This window comes from Cyprinus carpio, unplaced genomic scaffold (genome assembly GCF_018340385.1).
Source record: "Cyprinus carpio isolate SPL01 unplaced genomic scaffold, ASM1834038v1 S000006651, whole genome shotgun sequence".
Classification (NCBI taxonomy): domain Eukaryota; kingdom Metazoa; phylum Chordata; class Actinopteri; order Cypriniformes; family Cyprinidae; genus Cyprinus; species Cyprinus carpio.
In genome coordinates this window covers 461868-467994 of record NW_024879275.1, presented here as the reverse complement: position 1 = coordinate 467994, position 6127 = coordinate 461868, and the positions used below count along the sequence as shown (strand labels likewise).

Below are 6127 nucleotides of genomic sequence, written 5' to 3'. Positions count from 1 at the left end.
TAGGAGCTCATTATATTGAAATACAAATCCAAACACCAGAAGCAACCTACACTCTCAATGTTCTTTCATTGAAAAGTATGCATTTTATTTATTCACATGCTATATGGTTGAAATAATATTTTAGTTCAAAACTTTAAGTTCCATTGTTTAAAAAAAATGCTTTATTGGCTAACGTTTCATAGACCTTCAGTTGTTAAGCTTGTAATTTTACAGTATTTTCACCTAAATCACTAACCTATAAAAACTTACTCAGGCCGATGGCATTTTTTTTAATTACGTAGCCTACATAAATAGGTGAAGCAAAACAAATATTTGGATCGTCCCTTATTTTTTTCCCTTATTTTCTTAAAGAATAAAACTTATTTTCTACAAGAATAAACATGAAAACAGTCAATAACAAACTACACACACTTCACTACACACACTTCAACTACAATTAACACTGTGTCATTGTTCTCTACACAACTGGATCTGTCTGGGACACAGATGAAGGTTGTGCTGCTCTGGCTTCAGCTCTGAGATCAAACCCCTCACACCTGAGACACCTGGATCTGTCTGAGAATAATCTAGGAGAATCAGCAGTGAAGTTACTCTCTGATCTGAAAGATGATCCACGTTATAAACTGGAGACATTAGACTACTGTGAGTATATTATTATTATTATTTTTTTTTAAATGGCCAAAGTTTAGTAACAGACATATTTGGAGAATATAAGATAATAAATCAGCTCCACTTTAGTTTCTGTACTTTAAACTGTTTAATTCTGTGATGATCTATGAATATATGAATATTTTCATGGATCTGCTGAATTAATTTTGTAAAGGATAAAGAGAGAGTTGTTGATCATTCACTGTTATTAATCTATGATCAGTTGTTCATATCTCTGACTGTAATATGAATATACTGTGTGTTTCTGAGCTGGATCTGCTGATGTGATGTGACAGCAGTAATGTCTCATACTCATATCTGACTGTCTGTGTGTTTTATTGTAGGACTCTCAGTATTTAGACGTCAGTTCAGTTTCCTCAGGATCAGCTGATGGTGAATAAGAGCCGCTACAGGAATCAGTGATGTAAAGTTAAATGAATGCATGGAAGTGTAATGTGTGTAGCAGTGTTGATGTGTTTATACAGCACTGAAAACCAAGAATCAATGTGATATTTTCAGTGATGGGCTTATATCCTGAGCTGTCCAGATTTAATATATATCATCATAACTGTGTATTCTGAAATTCAGAAATAGACAACTTATCACTTGTACATTTTCTTATATTTTAATCCAGTCTAACATTTGAGTGTGTAACCTTTGTATGTATGTGTTTATTTTTATTAAAATATGTGTCATCTCGCGAAGAGGGGCTTCCACTTGATATCGTCATGAGAAATGTGTGTCCTGCTGTATCTTGATTTAAATACACGCACAATATCAGATATTGAGCATCACCCAGAAATATTTACCTTTTTTTTATTTATTTATTTTTTATTGGCACGGTATGAAAACATATAAAAACATAGCAAATGTAAAAGTACCTATTCAAATAAAATGAGAATCAAAGCACAATATAAATTAGAAAAGAAATACAGAATATAGACTTCACCCAAAAAATTCACCAAAATAAATGAAAACTGTACATATATTTCTGGATTACATATTTAAAAACATTCTTTGAGGATGAAATAGCTTGGATATATTTATGGATTTCTGTTTCAAAAGAAATGAATATTAGAGGTGATGATTAATCGTTTTGGTGATTATCAGCACTGATAGTCGATTGGTAATTATCAGCTATCGGCTAAAACAAATGCTTATAATCAAGCCGTAGGGTTGATTTTGGCATTGGTTGGGACCAAACTGCAAACGCTTTTTAATTGTTTTGATCAAAATTTATTGCTAGTGACATTTAGTAGGACTTGTATATTGTTGGTTTTTTTTGTTTTCAGTTTGTTTGATCAGGGTTTGAGCCACGTAAAAAACTTTTTACATTTGAAGTTCAGGTAATTTTTACTTTATCTGTGTGTCATGAAACAGGCAAGTATCTTCTGCGCTTCCTAGGGAATGCTAAATGACAAACAAAATAAAGCTGATACTTTCACAACAATAAGAAAATTTGGACTCTTCCATCTTGGGTTTCAAAGTTTTCACGTCCCCGGCTCTTACTGCATTGTGTTTTCTTCAGCGCATCATAGATGTTTTGAACCTTCTGTAATAGTTGTGTTGAGTCTCTCAGTTGGCCTCAGTGTTAAAAGATTGATCTCAAAATCATACAGTCCGCTGGAAAGAGTTCAGATATGCAAAAGGCGTAAAAATGAAGAAACTGCAGGAGCTGGAGGATTTTTATTATTTTTAAACGTAAACATCTTTTATGTAAAATATCTTACTCAGGTCAGTACTAAATAAAAACTATCATGCATTTTGTATGAACACTTATTTTGTTAAAATTGTTCACGTTTTCTCAGATTCTACAACATTCGTATGTCGCTGTAAATATCAGCATCTGCAGCAGATTATAGCATATATTTACTGTTTGATTCTTTAAATCTTCCTCTTAAACGTGTCTAATAAGGCGTCTAAAATACATGCAAAAAATCTCAGCCCAGTTTCTTATTTAAAGTGACTCGTTTCAAGCTAACTGTAATTTTACTTGTGTTATCATTGGTTAATATTACTTGTCTGTTATATTGTAGAAAGCATAAGTCGCCACAGCGGCCTACTGAAGGTACCACACTTGACTGCTGTTTATAATTTCTAGTATTAACATTACAAAGCTTGATGTTGAGGTATTTACTTTAATTTATACCATGTGTCTGTATTAAGGTGAGCGGTTTGTGTCAGGTGGTTCTTTGACTCCATGCAACCATTGAAATCCAAAGCCATTTTCATATCATTCTTATTTTCTTTAAAATAATGATGCTCAAAATTTCAATGAGAAAGTTAAAGGTGACAAAGGCAAAGAGAGCACTTGATGTTTAACTGAATGAGGGAAGAAGCCTTTGGATGAAAAACACCATACACAAATGTTCGTTTGATTCATATTGCCTCAAATTAATGATACTTGACAAATGTCTCATACTTGACTATGACAGTTAATATTACACTATTTTCTAGTGAAAAAAATTCACTGAGCCTGTAATAAACTTTAAAACAATCTTAAATAATAAAACATTAAGGACACACTTTAATGTATTAACTGCTGAAAGCATTGAGGTGAGGGGGTTGACTTATTCACAACATAACAGACTACATATTAACAGTCTAAAAAAAAAAAAAAAATAGAAAGATCTCTAATAGAATAATCCATAACATCTTCACGGACAAGCAGGAAACCGTGTGTGGCAGACACTGGTTATGGACTGCACTTAATGAAACTGTTTGTAAAGCATGGATGTGGGGAATGATGGAGGGCTATCAGTAGATCTGTGCTTCTTAGCATGTTGATCCTAGGGTGTCTGGTGGAGAAAAGAAGTGGGAGAAAAAAAAATGTTAGAGCATTTTATAAGGATAAAATGTTACTGGAAGGTGTAAACACAATACAATATTGGGCAGTGAACACCATATACAATGCACAGGAATACGTCAATCAACCTCTGTACTAGATACTACACAGCTGTGCCACTGAAATCAGATTCATGAACATGATTGTCACAATATTTATTCTGAATAATGTTTTTTGGGTTTTGTAATGTTTTTACCATCCCTTTAAGGTCCATGTTTGATAATGAATATTTATGCTTCATTTAGCAGTATTGCTGTGAAAGCTGACAGTAATGAATAAAACTGAACAAAGTTCTGACCCATACATATTAAAACAGCACAGAGCAACTAACCCAAAGCTGCTCCCTGTGTATGCGGCCCAAACCGTGGGCCCCTACATCCCGCCCAATATTGTCCCTCCAAACAATGTGAAAACTGAAGTCCAAGAAAACAACAGGCGGAATGTATTTATGTAGGTTGTGCTACACACATTAGCAAAAAAAAAAGCAAAGGGTTAAAAATACAAACATGACATTGTAAAACAAAAAAACTATTTGCTTGCCATTTTAAAACATAAAACATATTAAAAATCCTAAAAACAAAACACCCATTAAATGTATTCAACTGTTATGGGGAGCATGCATTCATGTATATATACATTATATATTCTGAATATAGTAAATTAACATAGCAATTGTTTTACATGTAGTAACTGTAGTAATTCCATGTATACCCCCTTACATTTAATGCTCTCATAAATATAACGTTAGAATATTAAACCTACATTTAAAATAAATATTTTAGTAAAATGTAAATTTTAGTCAGAATCATTGCACTCCTATTCTCTTCAATTATTTCCAAAATTAGACGAGGACTCTACCATCAAATGTAAGTTGTGCTCTGGAGAAACATGACTCAGGTCCACACACATCTGTCAAAGCATCTGTCAGGGCAAACCGCAAACAATATTTCTTTACTCAAGCATTTTCTCTGCTACTTTCAAGTTTTGTACTCTGTGTGTGACCCAAATAATCCTATCTACTCCAAGTTATAAAAGCTGCTGCTGGTTCAGATTTAACAGATGAAGTCTTGCCTCGACTGGACTCTTGTCGTATCAGTGTGATAAGACTTTTGGTTGTATGGATGTCGCCATCTTTGATAATGCTTTACCTCTTCCACTTTTGCTTTAATTAGAGCAGCGGTTCTCAGCTCCAGTCCTCGTGCCCACCAGCTCTGCATATTTTGCACGTCTCTCATTGTTAACACACCTGATTCAGATAATCAGCTCGTTAGAAGAGAGCTCCGTGCATGAACTGTGTTCCCATTGACATGCTCCCTACACAGTGTTCACTGCTCCCTACTCCCTGAGCAGGGGGGGAAATCTGCGAAAGTTTATTCTCACTTCAGAAAAAATCACATGATCTGTGCTGCCAATGTCTTCCACACGGACAAGTGTGAACATATTTTACCTGTAAATCATCAGTTTAAACTGCCGTCTCGCTCACGTTCAGTGCACTTGTGAAATGCGAAATTATACGTTTGATTCGAACCTGGAATCATGGCCGGATATCCTGTGCTTCACGTGCAGGGCACTTTACGTTCAAACAGAACAACGTCCGAAGTGACATACGTATAAGGGGTTCTGGTCTTCGTACAATCACTTAATACATGACGAGATGATCGAAATGTCACCTCCAAGATGAGTATCTGTAATCAGGATCTGTATTCGCCTCTTGAAAGCATCTGTTGTTGATTGCTTATATGGTGGATTGAGTTATCTGAGATTAATTTGCACGTTCATGTGTTGGTTTAAAGGGTATGTATCGATACTCTAAACCACCGATCAGCCGTGCCGCGATTGGCGGGGGCTAGGACAGCAACGTAATGACATGCTGTAATTAAAAAAGACCCTGACGAAAAAACTGACAAAATTTCTGGACTTTATATTCTCAAAAGGTAGAATTGAATGCCTTCCAGTGGACTGTTGTTGTTTTTTTTGTTTTTTTTTTTTTGGACTGTTTTTTTTTTTTTTTTTTTTTTTTTTTTTTTTTTTTTTTAATGATACATTATTTATATTCATTCATATATTTACATTCATTTCAAGGCAGTCGTAGAAATATGTCAAAGTAAAATTTATATTTGAACAGATTGTACGTGACAGCATTAATTAAGTTTCCTAAGCGCAGATCATGTTATTCGGCGTCCCGCCACATCCACAAGCCACTACCATAATATGTCTGTCAACCACGTCAAATGAATGCACGACTCTACACTTATCTGGTGTAAGACACCCTTTTCTCACTAATACAATTATGAATTAATTATTTTATGACGAATAAATCTTTCAGTGAGTAAAACTGGCTACAGTATTAAAGACTACACAACATTATTATATTATCTTTAAATCAATTTTTAAATGATTATTATCTACTAATAAAGTAGCGGTGGTAGTGGACAGATTTTAAGTATCAGTTCTGCTTAAAAAGATGGAATCTAATCTTGTTTACATGAAATAAGCTGTTCCTGAGCAGGTTTAAGCTTACAGACATGTTGCCATGACAGCAACTCCGGGATGAGCTTCAAAGAGCCAAATGATCCAAGATAATGCCAAATCATCAACAGCAACGTACGAAGAACGGGACCCAGGACTACTTAA

The 6127-nt window shown here is 34.5% G+C and overlaps 1 long non-coding RNA gene across 1 annotated transcript; it reads left to right on the top strand.

Annotated features, from left to right (window-relative positions):
* Positions 1 to 487: 487 nt before the first annotated feature.
* Positions 488 to 1369, top strand: LOC122144357. Its single transcript, XR_006159669.1, has 2 exons — positions 488 to 642; positions 993 to 1369. It is a non-coding gene; the product is annotated as an uncharacterized LOC122144357 (long non-coding RNA).
* The last annotated feature ends 4758 nt before the right edge of the window (positions 1370 to 6127 follow it).